Below are 20,839 nucleotides of genomic sequence, written 5' to 3'. Positions count from 1 at the left end.
TGTGCGTGTGTGTGTGTGAGAAAGGGTGTGTGTGTGTGTGTGTTTGTGTGCATTTGTGTGTGTGTGTGTGTGTGTGTGTGTTTGTGTGTGTGTGTGTGAGAGAAAGGGTATGTGTGTGTGCATTTGTGTGTGTGTGTGTTTGTGTGTGTGTGTGAGAGAAAGGGTGTGTGTGTGTGTGTGTGTTTGTGTGCATTTGTGTGTGTGTGTGTTTGTGTGCATGTATGTGTGAGTGTGAGGGGGTGTGTGCTTGTGTGAGGGGGTGTATGTGTGTGTGCGTGTGTATGTGTATGTATGTATCTGTGTGTGTCTGTGTGTGTGTCTATGTGTGTGTGTGTGTGTGTGTGTGTGCACGTGCGTGTGCGTGTATGGGTGTATGAGAGAGAGAGTGCTGACCAGCCTGTACTCCTGCACAAGCCCCACCTGCTCAGCCACATTACTGCTCACTTTGTCTTATCCTGAGGCCTCATCCCAGTCAGACCAGCCCAGAACCTGGTCACTGGCAGAATCCTGGCTCTCTAACTGCTCTTTTCATGGCTGCCTTTTCCCTAATGTATGGAACCAGCTAACATCAGCAATTTGCAGCCACCTTCTCTGACTGACTCACTGTTAATTTGCTGTTCAGTAAACTGTGAACTGTTTTGAGTGACTTACTTTGTACTTTTCTAAAAGCCCAGCTTTATTACTGGGCAGGATTCAATGCCAAATGCAGTGGAACACCCAGTATCCAAAATGTTATCAAAGTGTTGTGATATTTTGTGACATTAGAACAAATCATAATTAATGGGAGTGAACATAAACAGTAACGTTAAGAGCATGGTGTTGTGCAAAAGCCCCAGATTTCCTGAGATGGCGTTTGTTGGTAGACTCGAGTTTTCTCTGCGGATTCCACATCTCGCTGCTGAGGGAGATGTGAAGCTTTGGTTATATTCTCAAGCTCAGTGTCCAAACATTGGTTAAATTTTAGTATTAGCTAAGAACCAATATTAATTTCAATTTTTCATGTTTTGAAAGTTTTAGCTCTGTCTGATTGTGGTCTGTAGTGGAGACACTGTCTGTGAAATAACTCCTATAATGTGAAGTGAAACAGAGGCCACTTCAAAACCGATCGAAACTTTTCTTGCAGCCTCCTGCGTTCTCAAATTGATTTGAGTATAGATGGGTAATTTGAGGCCCTTTTACCAACATGTTTATTTCCAGTGCAAAATAACCTTGCATTTAAACAGAATCTTTAAAGTTACTTTGGATATCTTGGACATTACAGAATGGAACACAGGACTGAAACATCACAATTGGTTGCCTCATGTTATGGCTTGCTTTGCCAATTCAAGAATGGATGTGCTACATCACATATTTGAAACATGTAGTTTCTTAGCCATTGTATATGGTGCTGGGCTCTGTAGCGATATTCAAAGTAAAGTGTGCCTACAGTGTGTATGATGGCCATTTGACCCATTGAGCCCACAACAACCCTCTCACCTAGACCTGCCCCCGACCCTACCCTTGCATTTCCCACGGCTAATCCGCCCAGTCTCAACATCCCTAGACACTATGGAGCAAGTTAGCATGGCCAGTCCACCTAACCTGTACATTTTTGCACTGTGGGAGGAAATACATAGAGAGAACAAACAGATTCCACACAGATAGTTACCCAAGGCTGGAATCGAAATCAAGTCCTTGACACTGTGAAGAGACGATTTTTCCCCCATTATTCATTCACAGGACGAGGGTGTCCTTAATTTATTTTTTGTTACCCATTTATTGCCCATCCTTAATTCTCAGAGAGCGGTTAAGTGTGAACCACATTGCTGTGGGCCTAGAGTCAGATGTAGGCCAGACTAGGTGAGGATGGCAGATTCCTTCCCCTAAAGGACCACAGTGAACCAGATGGGTTTTTTCTGACAATCAACAATGGATTCCTGGTCATCATTAGATTCTTAATCCCAGATATTTTATTGAATTCAAATTCCACCATCTGCCACGGCAGATTTCAAACTCAAGTCCCCAGAACATTAGTGATAATGGGAACTGCAGATGCTGGAGAATCCAAGATAACAAAGTGTGGAGCTGGATGAACACAGCAGGCCAAGCAGCATCTCAGGAGCACAAAAGCTAGAGAGATTCCCTGAGGTTGGTCCGGAGGGAGGAAGGTAACTTCTTCAGGTTAGGAATCCCTAGTGCTCCTGAGATGCTGCTTGGCCTGCTGTTTTCATCCAGCTTCACACTTTGTTATCCCCAGAACATTATCTGGGTCTCCGGATGAACACTCCAGGGATAGTAGCACTAGGCCATCGCCTCCCCTAGTGCTAACTGCAGAGCCACAATGCCACCCGGTAGCTATAATTTCCAGATTTACAATTAACAGGTTCAAAACCATGCAACTGAAGTTCAGATCAAATTATGCTTCAATCATCTTTGTGATCTGTATAGTATGGAAGTTCCTGAATAGAATTTCCAGGACAGTTGCCTACCTTTTAGATTCGGTGTATTTACCAGTTGTGTAGAGGATGCCTCACTGTTGTGTTGTCTGATCTCGATCAGGGCAGTAAGATAGATGTTAATCTGACCTCAGCTGCTCTCAGCAGGGAGAAGAAAAAATAAGGCAAGGCCTGCTTCGAACTGAAATGCCGTGATTTCTACTGGGTGTTTGTACAGAGATGTGGAGAGTGTGTGGAGGCATATGTATGGCAATTTGTTTACAGCCAGCATTAAGCTTGGTCCTGATAATCTCCCCTGCAGTAAACACACTTGCTGAAACTACTGTGTGCTCCCATGCATCTGGAAGGGCTATAGAGTGAAGTGTTAGGAGAAAGCTGGACTTAGGCATTGACTTTAGAGGGTACTGCTTCATATTAAAGGGGAGAAATGTGGGAATGAACATTTGAAGCACTGAAAGTTCCTTACAATGTGAACCCAACATTTAATGGTAAATTTCCTCCAAAAAATATTATTTTAAACTGTGCAGAATGTAGAGAATTAATTGCAAGGGCTCTCTGATGTGACTTAGCAGACTGGTGTTGATCTCTTTTCTACCCAGTCTGATCGCTGCTGAAATTCCTTCTAATAGCCACGGTAATCCCTTGGTTACCATCAGTAATTATTTCCATTTCCAAGTGATTATTCATGGTTCAGTTAAAGGGCACTGCATACATCATTGCCTGATTGGCAGGTGAAGTAACAAAGGAGGAAGATTTAATGTGCCATATTCCAAATGGGTAATACAGAGGCTTCATATTACAATGGGCGATGCACTCTTTGAACTTGTCAAAGTGCTCATTTCCCTCTCTCCAACTCCACGCCCCCTGCATATCATTAGGACCACCATAAATATCCATACAGAAATATCAGAGACCTCTGCCAGGTTAAGGATTGTTTTGAAGGAGAAATGTGTTGGACAGCTTATGCTGAAAATGTAACTTGTCTTTTTATCTTTCTGGATTTTCAACAATACTAAGTTATTGCTTTTTCTCCTTCAATTTAATCCAGTCTCACATCTTACTGCCCTGAAGCCAGCAGCTATCTTGCTCGGTTCCATACTCTGCAGTTTCTCTTTGTGTCACCCTGAAGCAGGACACTTTAAAAATCAAATTCTTGGCCCCCCTTTAAAGGATTTACAAGGGCTACGTTTTAATTCCAATTATTCAATGATGTAGTCACATAGTAACATTATCTTTTTCTATTTGTGTCGATGTATTTAGAGTATTTGGGCTTAATATTTCAATCATCAACCCAACTAAACTCAGCGCTGCAACACACAAAGAAAACGTTCTCTGCATTGATGTTATAATATTTAAATTAGCACAAGACCGAAGCTATAGCTGACATTATAAAAGGAAATTGCTGGAGAAACTCAGCAGCATCTGTGGAGAGAGAAATTGGAGTTAATGTTTTGGGTCCACTGACCCTACTTCAGAGCTGATGCAGCTTTTGTTTCAAAATAACCAAAACATACTTATCCATACAGAAAGCTCTCACTTATATCACATACTTTCTGTAGATTGATGAGGGCAGAGCCAATATAATTTCATGGCATGTTCATAAATGGGCGGTTACTACCCATTTACTGCATTTCAAATTTCAAGGGAAGGCAATGGTGTAGCGATATTATCGCTGGACTGTTAATTCAGAGGCCCAGGGGACCTGGGTTCAAATCCTGCCACAGCAGATGGTAGAATTTGAATTCAATAAATATCTGGAATTAAGAGTTTCATCATGATCAGGAATCCATTGTTAGGAGGAAAACCTCATCTCCTTTACTAGGAAAGGAAACTGCTATCCTACCCAGTCTGGCCCCCATGTGATACCAGATCCACAGCAATGTGGTTGACTCTCAACTGGCATTTAGGGATGGACAATAAATGATGGCCTAGCTAGGGGTTCCCTCATCCTGTGAATGAGTTAAATTAATGCTCTCAATCTTAAACTGAAATGTAATAAATTAATATAGTACAGTGCTAACATTAAGACCACCACAGTTGTCCCATGGAGGACTGCTAAATATATCTTGCCATAAGCTAGTGATGATGCATTCATTTGTAAGGAACTCATCATCTCAGCATTCTGCTCCTGGTTAGGTGTGTGGTCTTTTCATTTGTCTTTTCCAGTTTTTCTCCATTGTAGCCTACTGGTGACCCCATGTCTCCACCCTCTTACCTGATATCCTTCCTGCTCCCCACCTATGACCTGCCTGCCCTGGCAAAAACAGAGTGTTCCTGTACCCCCCCCCGCCACTTTTGGCATCACCAGAAAGGCCTCCCCTCGTTCTGCCTTCCCCTGCCAGCCTCCAGGAAAATGTCAGCTTCCTCCCCTTACCCCTCCAGCTCACGGATCCAGATTGTTGGCCCACAGCTCCTGGAGTTCAGACTAAGCTGCTAGATCGCCCTGTGCTAGCTCTTACCAGGCTGCTCCCTCCGGTTACAGAATGTTTCTCGGCTGTGTCTGCTGCTGACAGGCTCACTGAGCAATCTATCACCAATAAATCTGGAAGAGGACCCGGCTGTGAGTGGACGAGCAGCTCCTCACCCTTTTCCTGAAAACTCTCTTCCCAGGGCCTGAGCCTTCCCTCTGATTGGTTCTGCTGTGAGTGCCATTTCCTGGGTGATTTACAGAATCACCTGGGGCACCCGTGTCATTTGAGCATTCAATTGCAAGCAAAAACAAAAATCATAGTCACCAAAAGTAAATGAATTTACATAACACTTTTTAAATCACAAAGCACTTTGCAGTTTATGAAGTGCATTTGATGTGTAGTGACTGTGAGAATGTAGGAAGAAGCCGTTTGGTCATACAGAGGTTAGGCTTTACTCAAAAAGACAGACATGCTGTTGTCACATTTTGTCTTGCCTTCATCAGGACAGAAACAAGAATACAAAAACTCAAGCCAGTGAAAATTTACACTGTCTGAGGAAAGGGTACTGATTGGTCAGCAAATCTGGTTTGATTGGTCAAGGGGTGCAGCATGGTGACTCACAGCACCAGGGACCTGGGTTCGACTCTGGTCTCAGGCGACTGTCTGTGTGGAGTTTACGCATTCTCCCCATGACTACGTAGGTTTCCTCTAGATGCTCAGTTTCCTACCAGAGTCCAAAGCTGTGCAGATTGGGTGGATTGGCTATGCTAAATTGCCCATAATGTCCAGTGATGTGCAGGCTAGCTGGATTAGCCATGGGAAATGCAGGGATACGGAGTTGGGGAGGCGAGGGTCTGTGTGGGTTGGTCTGGACTGGATCGGCTGAAAGGCCTGCTTACACTCTGTAGAAATTCTACATTCTATGATCTTGGCATCATTATGGTGAATGCATCAGTGAGCTATTGTTACTTTTGTTTAATTCCAAAACAACACAAAGTCTGCAGTGGACCCCAGGTTCCTGTTCAGATGGAACTTTTAGTGAGTGTAAGTGAGCTATGTTGTCACACCAGCTGATAATCTTCAATTCATTGTTTGTGCAATTCTTGGAACACTTGGGATTGTTCAGTAAGTGCTGTCCAATTGTAGAATCACTTCTAATGTTGACGTTAGATTATCAGTTGGGGTCACTCACACTTGCTAGAAGTTACTCATGTCCGTACAAAGAGACCTGTTTGCTGTAGGTGAAAGGAATTTGCATCGGTCTCATTCATTATTGCGAATTAAACAAAAGCATGGGGTCTGGTAGCTCCCTACATTGATCTATATGTTGCCAGGCATGATCAGAACTGACTTGCCAATCATTCAGTAAACTTTTCTCATGCAGGAAGAATTGTTACTGACTTTAAATTTTGCTTTCATGCACATGTCCTGATGCTGAAAAGCCTTGACACGTATGTCTCTTTTTTTTAATCATTAATGTAGAAATATAACAGCTATTTGTGTTCAGCAAACTCCCACCATCAGTAATGTGCTAATGGACAGAGAATCTGTTTAGTGATGTTAATTGAGGGCTTAAATATTGAACCCCAAGTGTTAGCTCTGCTGCAGGGTTAAGTAGTGCCAAAAATTGTGTATGAGACAATGTCATTTAGCCAGAGGGATGTCTTCCTAATCACCCAGCAAGAACTTTGCTGTTTCTCATTCCACTATTTCTTAACTGAATCTTAATAATTGTTGCTTTCCTGGTTAACCTGGAAGTTAATTCCTTGTATTGAGCACACCTTTTTCTTTTGTTAAGAGCCGCTTAATTTTAGTCTCAAATTACTTTTCTCATTTTGTGTCCCCTTGACCTTTTGTGCTCAGCTTCAGTAATGATCCAAATTGATATTACTATCCTGTTATCCCTTATGTTCCTAGATGAGGCATCCTCTCGCTTGCTGCCTGTCACAGGAGATTGGTTGCATAATTCCCTGGGACTCAGTTCTTTGATGTCCTAATTTCCAATGTTTCAGCATCTCTTTGGCCAAATCGTTTAGGCTCTCATGCACAAACCATTTTGACTTTGCCTGGCCTTATCCTCAAAGGGTTAATGTACGTTTTCTTCTAATCTGTCACTCTGTGGCCTGCCATCTATCTACTGCAGTAAATAATAGATCTCCTACATAATAAATGATCCTCTTTCAACTGTGCATTGTCACTCTCTACTTGTGCCACCTGCCACCTCACTCCCTGACCAAATCACAGCAAATGTTTTATCCTTCAATTAAACCCAAAGGTTAAAATAGATTAGTAAAAACAAGGTCAAAATCCCTACTACACAAGCTGTTCCTCCAGAAGTAATTCCAGGATAAAGACAATGAAACTCAGAGCTGCTTCACAAATTAATATGGCATTATGCAAGTTATGTCGAGGGCGTCCTGCTAATTAAAGTTTTAAAATCCATCAGATTTGATCAATGTACTGTGCAGGCTGAATACATTTTCAGTCTATCAGAAGCCCATTAGCTTCTCCTACAGGAGTGGCTGACAAGTAAGACAGAAACACTGTACTGGCACTGCTGTTTTTGTGCTTGCCGGTAACATCTGTGGCTTTTTTTTGTTGACAGAAATGCTTGTCTTTTTCTCAGTTGCAGATAATAATTGGGGGTTAAAAGAAACGAGCAGTACACACAAAACCCCACTACTTGGACAAGGTTAGATAGCCAACAGAAAAAGTTGGAGGTTCCAAAAAAAACAAAAGGTTTAGACTAAAGACTTTGTACCTGAATGCATGTAATATTCAAACAAACAGATGAGCTGAGTTAAACAAGAACAATGTGTAGCCTTTACAACATCATAGCTGCAGGATGACATGGGTTGTGACCTGAATATTGAAAGGTACTGTACAGGATATTTAAAACATACAAAAAGCAAGGAAATGGTGGAGAGGTGGCTTTGCTAATTAGTGATGGGGTTAGCACAAGAGAGAGGAATCACTGAGTTCAGGAAAGCAGGATGTGGAAATGGTTTGGTTGAAGGTGGAGAAAGATAAAGACAATAAGTCAGTGATGTGTAGGCCCTCGAACAAAAACCACATGTAGGCGAGGCATAAAGAAAGAAATAAGGGGAACTTGTCAGGAAGGCATGGCAATAACTCTGGTAGATTTTAATCTGTATATCAAGCAGAGAAATCAAAGGACAAAGATAGGCTACGTGAGGAAATCATAGAATGTTTTTGGGATAGTTTCCTAGGATATTATGTTCTGCAGCCAGAACGCAGGTATTGTGCATTGAGAGGGGACTAATTAATTATTTCACAGTGAAGATGCCTTAGGTAACAGCAATCATAATATGATTGAATTTTGCATCCAGTTTGAGTGAGAGAGGAATGGGTCTGAAACTATTTTTTTGAACTTAGATAAGAACAATTAAGACAATGAGTGCATGAGAGCAGAAAATGAGCTAACAAATTAGAATAAAGGAGAGTCATTAGATGTATAGATACAGACCTTTGAGGCAATATTTCATAATAGATACATTCTAATGAGTACGACCATTCCAAAGGGTAGACCACATGGCTAACTAAAAAACAGAACAGAAATTAAAGAAAATAGAAGAATGACCAATAAAGGGAAAACTTAGAATATGAGAGAAAGTTAGCAAAGGCAGATGTTAATATAAAACAAAGAACTGTAGATGCTGAAAATCTGAAACTGAAACAAACTGCTGGAGAGATTCAGCAGGTCTGGCAGCATCTGTAGAGAGAAAACCAAGTTAACGTTTTGGGTCCAGAGACCGTCCTTCAGAACTGCTAGCATCTGTTTAAAAATGGTATTTTGATGATGAGAGTTGGGGTTTGGTGAAGAAGTGAACAGATAAGTGTAGACAGAGCCCGGGGTGTAGGGGCAAAGTAATACAGACACAGGAACTTTGATAGCAAGCCAGGGAAGAAGAGGCGCTCAATAGGTGATAATGGAGATGAAGAGTCATTGAAAATGGGTTGGCTGTGATGTAAGCAGTGCATGTGATCAGGCCTGGTGTGTTGTGCGAGGATATGGGAGAAGGTGTTCAGGCCTTAAAGTTATTGAACTTGATATTGATTCCTGAAGGCGGCAGGGTACACAAGTGGAAAATGAGATGCTGTTCATTCAGTTTGTGCTGAGCTTTGCTGGAGCACCACAGCAAGCCTGAGACAAAGATGTTGGCCAGGCAACATGGTGGTGTGTTGAAGTGGCAGGTTGATAAGATAGTAAATGCTTCTGTAAATGTTTTTAAAAGCAAAGAGTCAACCAAGTGAGCATTGGTCCTATAAAAAAATGAGTCTGGAGAACTGATACCAGGAAAATAAAGAGATGGCAGATGAATTTAGCAGATATTTTGCATTGGTCTTCACTGTAGAGGATACATGTAACATCCCAGAAGCCGTTATAAATCAGGAAATGCAAGCCAGGGAGGAGCTTAATAAAATTAGTATCATTTGAGGAGTAGTACTTTCAGAGTTAGAAACGCAGGCCCTTTTAAGGCTGAAAGAGATCAGTTCCAGGGTGGATTGCAAGCAGTTGATATTCCTTGGATTAGTGTCACTACCTCTGGGCTAGTTAGACCCCTTGTGGTGTCGTGGTATTATCCTTACCTCTCGACTGGGGGCTCAGGCCCAAGTCCCGCCTGCTCCAGAGGTATAACATCTCTGAACAAGTTGATTGATTTTAGAAAATGAGCCTTTGTGCGTTCTTGTGGCATCCTGGTAGTTTAAAAATAGAGTGAGTAGAGTATGTCCCATTTTTCTGTTGTGTAACAGTTGTCACATTAGTCTCTATCTGAAGGTCCTGGTTTGAAACTAGGCAGTGACATTATAAAAACCAAAAGAAGTGCGGATGCTGGAAATCAGAAACAATAACAGAAGTTGCTGGAAAAACTCAGCAGGTCTGGCAGCACCCGAAGAGAAATCGGTGTTACAAGTCTGGTAACCCTTTTCTCAGTAACTCCGATTTCACAAATGCTGCCTGATCTGCTGAGTTTTTCCAGCAACATTTATGAAGGCTCAGTTGTAAGAGTCTGGGCATTGACACATTGCTCACCTTTATAGCTGGCTGAAAGCAGTTTCTTCGCGAGGGTGAGTTGTCAGCTTAGTGGACACATCTTTGGACTGACAACCCTGCATCATCACATTAATGTTCTGGAAACATTAGTGGGTATTTGCGGTAGTGTCCCTACCTCAGAGCCAGCAGACCCACATTCAAATCCCACCTGCCCTAGAGGTGTGTGTAGTTATATCGCTGAACAGGGAATTTTGAAAATATCTAAGTGCTGAGTTCTCTCTCGAAGTCTGCAGAGGGATTGGTGAGGCCTGTGGCACCATTTTGATTTAGCCGCTCTCTCTTTCCGATCCTTCCTTCACTTTTATTAGTGTTTCAATGCCCTGGTGGGCTAAAACAAAGCAAATAATAAGAAATAAAGAGCTGAGTTCAGCGTGATCAAATGGCAATGTCTCTACCTATGAGCAAGGAGGCCCAAGTTCAAGCGCCATCTACTCCAAAGATGTGTCATAATATTTCTGAACAGTTTGAGGAAAGTACCCATTTTATTTTGTTCATTCTCTCTCTCCCTGCTGTCTCCTGCATCTGCTATTGTTGCACTGTCCCTGTCTATCAATTGCTTGTTCCATGATTATTTAGATCACTTGGTGATGGCTTATCAAAAAAGCAACAGCTGAGTTTATTCCCTGCAACTCTTGTTTGAATTTAGTCCCATCCCTCTCTCCCTACCCTTCTATCAGTTCTGTTATTGCTGCACTGCTCATTAACAATTGCTTGTTGATTTGTTTATTTGGGAGATTCGGTGGTGTGTTTACCAAGAGAAAAAGACCTGAGTTCTTTCTCCAATGGGAGGGCTGTCTGATCCAGCCTCCTCCCCACTTTTGGTTGATTGTCCCAGGGCAGTATAAAAGTGAAAGGGTCCAAAAGGGAAAGGTGGAAGCGAATGTTTGTGCTCTAGTGCAGATTTAGAATAATACCTCTGTAAATCTGAGTTTTCTGCTGCCTAATTCAACATGTGGCTATCAGGGTATGAAGCAGTATGATATAAATCATTGGATCTGTAGGTGCATTAGTACCCAGATTGTGATGGATTTTATCACAAGGCGTTAAAAAAAGTTGATTAGGTTACAAAACTTTGAAAGTTATTATTATAACGAAGTTAAAGCAGGCCACATGGATAAGTTCAAGGTAGCCATGCAGAAGCAATGTTCTGTTGATCAATCTATTGATAGTCTTTGAGGAAGTAATAAGGTATGGATAAAGGGGAACGGGTACATGTACTGCATTGTGATTTCAAGGAGGTATTTCATACAGTGTCACATCAAAGTTTATTCCAGTGGACAAAAGCCCATGATGTAAAGCATAGCTTATGAGCATCGACAGAGGATTGGCAGGAAACCAAGAAGCAGAGAGTTGACATGAATGGGTCTTTTTCACATTAGCAAGATGTAACGCATCATGTGTCCCAGCGATCAGGGCTGGATAGTTAACTGTTTAAAATTTATTGAAATGATATGGATGAAGCGACTGAAAGCATGCTATAAAATTGGCTGAGGTCAGAAATATGGACAGAAAGGGGATATGAAGAGGGTAGAACAAGATTCTGGAAGTTTAAGAGAGTGAAAAAAGATCTGGCAGATAGAGTAAAAAGTGAGAAAATGTAAAATTATTCATATTGGCAGGAGAAATGAAGCATGTTGTGTAAATGTTGAGAGATTGCAGATCCCTGAAACACAGAGTAATCTGAGTGTTCTAGTGCATGAGTCAGCAAAATGCTGACATACCATGAGTCACTGGCACAGCTGACGATGAGGGGATTTGACAATGAACGTAGGAATGTATACAGAGCATTTGTGAGATCACAGCTACAGTACATTGAGGGAGGATGGAAATATATTGGAAACAGCCCAGGCAAGGTGTACCAGCCCATACCCGGAGTGAGAGGGTAGACTCATGAGGAAAGGTCGGGCAGGTTAAGGTCTGACCAGCTGGAGTTTAAAAGAGTAGCAGGTGATGTGAAAAAAATAGAAAATCCTGCGAGGTCTTAGCAGGGGTAGCTGAGGAGAGGATGCTTCCTCATATGGGCAAATCTCGAACTAGTTCAGTGGTTGCCCATTGAAAGCGAAGCTCAGGATCCTGAAACCCTCTTCCTCAAAAGCAGAGGGAGCTGAGTCTTTCAATACTTTGCAGGCAGAGGTTATTAGTGGACAGGGCAAAAGGTTGTTGGGGTGGCTGGGCAGTAATCAGATCTGCCATGATCGTATGAAATGGGAGAGCAGTTTCAAGGGGCAGAATGGCCCAGTCCCATTCCTAGTTGGTTATAATTGGTCATTATTTGCCAATCGCATCCTCCCTATAATTGTAATACTGCAGTAACAACTTGTGGTTAATCCTTTGGAAGTCTTTATCAAGTTCACATGTAGTAGACAAAAGAGAATGTTAAAGTATCAATTCACTCCACATGACGGTAATGTACGTTTGTATTTTTTATAATTCATTCACAGGATGAGGGTGTCACTGACTGGGCCAATATTTATTACCATCCCTAATTGCCCGCAGGGCAGTTCAGAGTCAACCACATTGCTGTGGGTCTGGAGTCACATGTAGGCTGGATTTCCTTCCCAAAAGGACGTTAGTGAACTAGATTTGTTTTCCCCCCTCAACAATGGATTCATGCTCATCATTAAACTCTTAATTCTAGATTTTCTTCAGTTGAATTCAAATTCCAACCATCTGCTATGGCAGGATTCAAACCCAGGTGCTCAGAACGTTAGCTCAGTCTAGCAGTAATACCACTGTTGCCTCTCCTGTGAGCACCATTCAATTTTTCTTCAGATTTAAATGCCGTTTACTTTGTCAAAAACTAACTGGATTATGCTTAAAAGCCGGAATCAGATAAATAATTTATTGTATTACATGACAACATATTAATTGGATCAGTCATAAACAATTGGAGAAAAATTTTATATGTCTTAATCATTCTAAAAAGCAAGACATTACTTACACCAAATATGCTTTTTATAAAGCTTGTTATTTAAATTTAAAAATCACACACCCATCTGTTAACCATTCTTGAAAGGCACGTGACTGAGCAATATTCTAATTCTGATAGTAATGAGGTAGGACTGATTGGGAAAGCAGTTGGGATGAGGAAGGGAATTAAGAACATCCTGAATTATTTTCTGCACGTGAGCTCTTCGCAATGGTATAATTCCCACTTCAGGATTTGAGTAAAATGATGATAAATTTACGACTTATTGCTCCTCACACAATTTCTTAAACAACTGCTTTGTAAGCTCTCTTTTAACTGTGCTGCCAGAAGGCAACTCAAGTCATCGAAAAATACAACAAAACCTGTTTGGGCAGAAGTTAGAAGTTAGGAAGCAGACAACATTGATCTTTCCCAATTACTTGGGGTCTCACGAATTTACAGATAACTTCCAGAATTCAGATGTGAACAATCTAAGAGAAATTAAAAAAGCATTGGGACATTAAAATAATGTTTTAAAATGATATTTGAATACATTCATTGGATATTTTTATGAAGTAAACAATGCGGGAAGGAGACTGACAGCTAACAATAACCCCACCAGACAATGAAGAGTCAGTTTTCGCTTTCGGACTGCAATGGGAAGGTGGGGCACATACTGGGTGACCAACAGCAGGAGTGTGAAGGGAGAGCGAGTTAATGGCAGGAGGTCATGCCATGACCCCTCTAGGAATGTCTCCAATTGAACCTGGCATGTCTAAATCAGACAGTTTTACCCTGCAGAAGCTGGACAGGAACTCCAGCAAGTTCTTTGTTAGAAACATTAAACTTTGTAAAATAGCAAGGAACAGTCTCAAGGAATGAAAATTAATCACTTTGAACTAACTGACCTGATTTGCTGCAGTGTATAATTTTGTGCTAGCTCTGCTGCTATTGGGTATAAATAAGGCAGTTCTACTAATTTTTGAGTAGCACAAAACTCTACCGACATTGTTAAGTAAAAACATTCCCATAGTCTAACCAGGCTATAGGGTTACTTTCTCTTTGAGAGAGAATTACTGGTGGTGAGTTTAACCTAAGGGTCATCACACATTAGGCAAGGGGTGAGGCTGAGAACAGTGTGGGAATTGAACCCATGGTGTTAGCAGCACTCTGTGTATAGACCAGCCAACGGCCAATCCAAGCTAACCAGCCACAGTTGTAGGTAAGCTAGTGAAGGAAACAGCACAGTAACAATGCAAACAACTGTCCAAGGATTTCACTCCTATTTTGTTTTGTCTAGTTAAAGGTAGGATTGTCAGTCCGCAAGTCTGTGCAGAACAATAGTGTAACTTAATATGACCCTTCTTCAGAAATTCTTATGAAGAGTCATATTGGACCTGAAACATTAATGTAATGAGATGTAGTGTTGAGGATAGTGAGTTCCAGAGTTTAGGGCCCTGGCACAGTTACTCATTGTGCAGTGATTATAATTGGAAGTACACAACAAGATCAAAGGATAAAAGTGCAGCTTTCTTGAAGTGTTGAAGGATTTAAAGGCGATTAAAGATAGAGAACGACGGCTCAGTAGTTAGCACTGCTGGCTCACAGCACAGCGGACCCAGGTTTGATTCCAGCCTCAGGTGTTTGTGTGTGTGGAGATGGTCAGTGTATGTGCACACACTGGGTGGAGTGTAAACATTCTCTCTGTGTCTGAGTGGGCTTCCTCCCACAGTCGAAAGGTATGGATTGGCTGTGGGCAGGGTACTCCTCAGAGGGTTTGTGCTGACTTGATGGGCCAAAAGGCCTCCATCTGCGCTGTAGGGATTCTATGGGTGAGGTCATGGAACATTTGAAAACAAGGATGAGAATTTTTAAAATCAAGATATTTGAAAATCAAGAGTGTGATCAGCAAAGACAGGGACGATAGGTGACTGGGAAGTGACACTAATATCTTGGCTTTGGATCACAGTCACTTGATGGAGGATAAAATGTGGGAGAGTAGCCAAGAGACATTGGATTAATCTGGAGGTAATGAAGGCAGAGGTGAGGTTTTGAGGAGCCAGTGAGCTGAGATTGGTAATGTGAAAACATTGTAAAACATTGCATTCTCAGTGTGGTCCTGGGGTTAAATGTTCTCCTGCGGTCAAATTTGAAAACAAGGCTGTGAAGAGATGGAGTTAATCTCAGACTATTGCTGGGAGAGAGACGGAGTTGGTAGCTAGCGGGGAATGAAGTTCAGAGCAGGGACCATAAACAAAGGTCTCAGCCATTCAAATATTTAATTGGAGAAACTATCAGTTTAGCCAGGACTGAATGTCAGATAAGCAGCCTGAGAATTTGGCAACAGTCCCGGAGTTTGGTGGCTCAGTGGTTAGCACAGCTGCCTCACTCTTCAGCTCATTTTCGCTCTGCCCCACCCCTGATCTGCTCTGATCCCTCTCATTTGTTCTTTCATCCTCCTGCTGGACTTAGTTTCTGACCTATTGTCCAGAAGTTCCAGTTTTTGTTGAAGCACTTTCTACCTTCCCCTGGGAGCTCTGGTCATTGTTACACACTGGAAAGACTCCCACTTGCTTTTTTCTCTAAGCTCCTCCTCTCACTTTCAATACATCACCACACTGGTGAATGTTTTACGGTCTTCCTATTGCCTTCAAACAAAGAGGGAGAAAAAAAATCACAATCAAAAACAAAAGCTGTACAGTGAGAGTGGGAGTGACAAACCAAAGCGGAGATGAAAGTGGAAGTTAAAAAGAAATCACACAAAAGAAATAAATGGATCGAGAGGACATAAACATAAAGTGAATTTATAGGCACAATGAACACACAACTTCTCCATAAACTTATGCAGTAGTCCTTTACTATTGCCTGAAAACTGTCTGCTAATGATTTCAACTCAAGGACTAGGCTTCTGGGAGTGTTACCTCAGTATATTTCTATTTGAGATGGGAGTAGAAGTCTCAGTATAGTATATTAAAATAAAATGCAGTTAAAGCCAACAGTGACCAAGTAGAACATCCTTTAAGTAACTTGTGACAGAATAAAGTTGGATTAATCTTAAAACCTGACCCTTTGTTGCCGCACACATATTAATGAACAGGATTTAGGCTGCGTCACTAATTATTTACAAGGATTGAATTACTCGAGTGTTGCTTGGCCCATGCCATATTTTCTGGTATTTTAGTTACTGAATTTCTGATTTTGATTTTGAAAATTGCAAAACAGTGAGCTTGGCTGTAAATCAGCGAGCTGTACCTCAGGATAAAGGATACCTGATTGACTTCCTATTATTAAGTAAAAAAATAATTAATTGTATATGTTGCTCCCATCCACACATGATTTGTCTTCACTGCTACATGCACGTTATAAATGAGAAAATAAAGTTTTAAAAATGCCTTACAAATACCTGTGCAAACACATTGGGGTGGCACGATGGCTCAGTGGTTAGCACTGCTGCCTCACCAGCACCAGGGACCCGGGTTTGGTTCCACCCTCAGGTAACTGTCTGTGTGGAGTTTGCACATTCTCCCACTGTCTGTGTGGGTTTCCTCCCACAGTCCAAAAAAATATGCAGGCTAGGTGGATTGGTTATACTAAATTGCCCGTAGTATTCAGGGACGTGTAGATTAGGTGGGTTGTAAGGGGATGGGTCTGGGTGGGATGTTCTGAGCGTCATCGTGAACTAGTTTTCACACTGTAGGGATTCTGTGATATGCATGTTCTGTGCTTGCACATTGCAATGATGTTAAGCAGTAATCCCATGTGAAAATGGAAGGAGAGGCTGGTGTTTTGTGGTAGGGAAGTAAGAAATAACGATGATTTGGTCATTAGCCATAATTACAAAGGAACAAAGACATCTCTGTCCATTAGAAAAAGATATTGTTTCTGTATATAACCAAGGGGAACACCACTCCACAAGCAAATGTAGGTCTCCATGAACCAACACAGCTGGCATATATTTGTGCCCACTCCATTGACATCGGTCCGCAATGCACTCCAGCCACAAACTACGAACACCCCTTCTCCCCCATCACTACCAACTGCCTATTCATAGCTACAGTTGTAATCACACCACAGAAACTAGCAACAGTTAGACCCAAAGCAGGGCTGTGATTCATGAACCTGCACCTGGGACATTTACACAGGCGCATATGGTGCATTTTGTAGTCACAAGGTTGATACTGACTAAGTTTGATTAATGAAGAATCTTAAACAGAAATTGCTGGCAAAACTCAGCAGGCCAGGTAGCACCTGTGAAGAGAGAAAGCAGAGTTGCCGTTTTGGGTCCAGTGAGCCTCCTGCAAGGGCAGGATGGATCTCCACGGAATCTTTATTAATGAAGGATCTTTAGTGTTTCAGCAAAAAGTGATTTTTCTACATAAACAGAGAAGGAAAGGAAAGGTCAGTCAATCCACATAGTTATCAGACTGATGTGCAGAACACAATGTTGATGCTCAGTTAAAGGGGTTAGAATCTCTCCTCACATGTTGCTGATTCCAACTTTTTTTAATTTTCAGTATTTTGTGATATTTATCACATTTGGAACATCTGATGGTCAATGCTGTAGGATTGTGAAAGGGAGAGGAGAATGCGAAACATCTGTGAGCAGATGGGGGGGTGGTGGTGTGAGGGGTGATGGTTACTTGGTTTGTGGATGAGCAGATGGACTTGATGTCTTCTCCTCATCCATTATCGCTAAGGATAGAGGATTGGCTTGTGGGCTGGAAACATATAGTAGGAATGAATGGAGCATTTTCGAGTTGACAGGCTGTGGCTAATGGCACGCTGCAAGGATCAGTCCTGAGGGAGAGCTGTTTAAAATCTTTAAGCTGGGAGACTGGCAGTAATCTTTTGAGGAGGAAGGCGGTGACATTGAGTCACAGGAAGATCACCTTCAGTGTATGATGGAGCAGTAGTATCGGTAGAAAGGCCAGCAGGACCGAATTGCCACTTGCCACCAGTTGATATGAACTGGTAAGGCCGTCTCTTGTTGACTGTAAAATTTTTGCTCAAAAGGCAAGCAGCTCTTGCTCTGGGAATAAACAAATGCAGCTATGTCTGTTTCAACAGAAGGAGAAAAGAGAGAAAACAAAGTTAACATTTTCAGCTGTTAAAGGCTTTCAAACTTGTAACGCTTCCTTCATGGAGCAATGACAAGATTTTACATTACATCAGACGTTGGGCAGTAGAGACCTCATCTTTCTATTTAACCTACATTTTAGTTGCATACTGATTTGGGAAAGGGACTTCTTACAACAAACACTCAAGGAAGGAACTGCTGTACTTTTTAAAAAAGCAACTGACTAAAAAACATTGTGGGTTGTGCTTGGCCTATTGGGGAGTTTATACAAAGTGAAATTTGCCCAGCAACAGGTTAATGATTGGTTTGTGGAATTGTGACCAGTCATGGATGCTAAAGATCAACAGCAACTCTGGCTCCTGGACAGCTGAATAACTTGTGTGAATGATAGTCAGAAGCTCTTGGACTTCTGGAAGGAAATGTAGTGTATTGCTCTCTACAGTAAAATACCTGAAACTAAAGAAAGTCAGTTGCTTTATACCCACCGGTTGCTATGAACAAATCAGAGACTTTGTGACTTCTGAATCAGTTGCTCTGTGCATCCTGTGAAGAAGTGAATGAATCAGAGGGAAAAGGTCAGAGAATTGAAGGCCTTGGGAAACAAAAAGCAATCTTTCCTGAGGAACAGATGCCATTGAACTGTTGCCCCCGACTTATTCTCTCCTCCATACATTATGTTGATTATTTTTTGTATGTATGGGGAGTTTAGTTTAGAAGGTGATTAGATTTTTAACTGGTAGATATATATGTTGACTATACGTTCATAGTTGTTTAGCTGTGGTTAGAATCTATTTGTAATAAATAATAGTTCTTATTAATTACAGAAATCTGGTGCATTGTTTTTGCTCTTGATCAAATGGGTAAATTGGGGACTTTGCAGACTTCAATAAAATGTTTTAAATTGTGTGAGGAGTTTAGGAGTAGCAGGGTTTGATTTCCAGTGCACTAAAGCAGTGAATCATAACTGGAGGAAGTAACAGGGTTCCAACATGGTATGGTGTTACGGACAGATTGTTTCTGAAACTGCATTCTTGTAACTACAGTTTACGAAAACAGGCTATCACATAGGTGTTATAGAATCCCTACAGTCTAGAAAGAGGCCATTCAGCCCATTGAGTCTACACCAACCCTTTGAAGAGTATCCCATCAACCACCACCATGCACCCCCCCCCCCCCCGCCTTCCCTATCCCTGTAATCCCATGGCTAATCCACCTAGCCTGCACATCCCTAGACAAAATGGGGTAATTTAGCAAGGGGAGTTCTTCACACAAGCAATCCCACCCAGTTAGTCACTGCTGTTTGTGGGACCTTGCTATATGCAGAAGGGCTACCACGTTTCCTATGCACCATAGTCTACACGTGCTTCAGAACAGCTGTGTGCTGGAAGGATGAGTTTAAAAATAGTATCTGCCTGCTGTCCATTACAAGGCATTCTCTGTAAAATAAGAAACAGTCAACAATACGGCTGAAAGTTAGCCATTTGAATGGGTGGCTCAGTGGTTAGCACTGCTGCCTCACAGCACCATGAGACCCAGGTTCGATACCGCTGTTAGGCATCTGTGTGGGTTTCCACTGGGTGCTTGGGTTTCCTCCCAAAGACGTGAAGATTAGATAGATTAGTCATGGTAAATTGCCCTGTAGTGTGCAGCTCACTAACACCACCTCCTTTTCAAGGGCAACTAGGGATAGGTAAAAAATGCTGACCAGCCAGCAACACTAGAGTGAAAACAAAACACTCAATGATTAAAGCTTATTACAAGTATCAGATTTGATCATTTCCTTTAGAATTCCAAAACATAACATCCATTTTTCAATTGCTTTAGCGTACGGTACCTGGCAATTCATAGATCAGCTTGGAATGGTTGATATCCAGCAATTTTTTCTAATGCTCAATATTTCATATTTGCTCAGTGTTTGAAATGTACCCAATATATGCTAGCGAAAATTTCAGAAATGTTCCCTTTGTTCTCAGTACATGCTCATTGTCACTGAAATGGATACAGTTACTGGCCATTGATTATTTGTTTAGAAGCAGACTGCTGCTGCTGATTTTGTTTGGCATGAAGTTCCTGTCTTCCTGCCAGAGTTCTCAGATACACCATAACTGGGGTGGAGGACAGAAATGTTTTTTGGGAAACCCTCCAGTGATGAACTGCATCGTAGTCCCGAACTAATGCCCATGACCTGCTACTATTATGGAGGTGACAGAAGATTTGTTTTCTTGCACAGGATTTAAGAATTAAATGTGAAAATATTTGCATTGGCAAGGGAAAAAGTAAAATAATTGCACTACTTTTCACAGATAAAGTATATCATGTGGTTTGAGGGTAAATTTTAACCTTGGCAGCAATGAAATTTTGTTTTACATCTTGTATACGCTCTAATCAGAGTCTGTTCACTCAGGTGGCTGGTTTGTGATACAGTAATGACCTTTCGGTTAAACCACCACCAACCTCTGTAATGAGGGCGCAGCACTCTAGTTTGGTAAGATTACGGTGACTTTACCTCAGTAATAGGAAAGTCGAGCACAATGTTAAATTCAAAAAGGATAAAATTTGTGATTGAGAGCAATTCCTATAATCCAAAACTGAGTTCCACCTAAAGGCATGTTATGACCTATTGTTAAAAAGCTGGATAATATTAATTGTATTCTTTGAGTTAAGAGTGATTAAGTTTGATATAATTATTATGTGTGCACCATGGAACATTAAATCTTAAGTTCACAACTATTCACACTGTTAAAACACCCATGACTGGGCTACAATCACCAAAAGAAAATCTGATCGATTTCCCTGTTTCTAATCACAACCTCCTCAATGTCCGGAAAAGCTCAATCCACCATTTAGTCTCAAAGCAGTGAAGCTAATTGTAGTGTCTGAACAGCTGCCTGAGCTGACTTCGCTCACTCAGCAGAGATCAGGAATCAAATC

At 41.6% G+C, this 20,839-nt stretch overlaps 1 protein-coding gene across 3 annotated transcripts in view; it reads left to right on the top strand.

Moving 5' to 3' along the window:
* Positions 1–20,839, top strand: part of LOC125451559 (clavesin-1-like) — a 111,886-nt gene that overhangs the window by 86,413 nt on the left and 4,634 nt on the right. The window lies entirely within an intron of this gene.

The sequence above is a fragment of the Stegostoma tigrinum genome, chromosome 5, assembly GCF_030684315.1.
Source record: "Stegostoma tigrinum isolate sSteTig4 chromosome 5, sSteTig4.hap1, whole genome shotgun sequence".
Taxonomy (NCBI): domain Eukaryota; kingdom Metazoa; phylum Chordata; class Chondrichthyes; order Orectolobiformes; family Stegostomatidae; genus Stegostoma; species Stegostoma tigrinum.
Note: the sequence above shows the minus strand (reverse complement) of the source record. Positions and strands in the feature narration are given on the sequence as shown.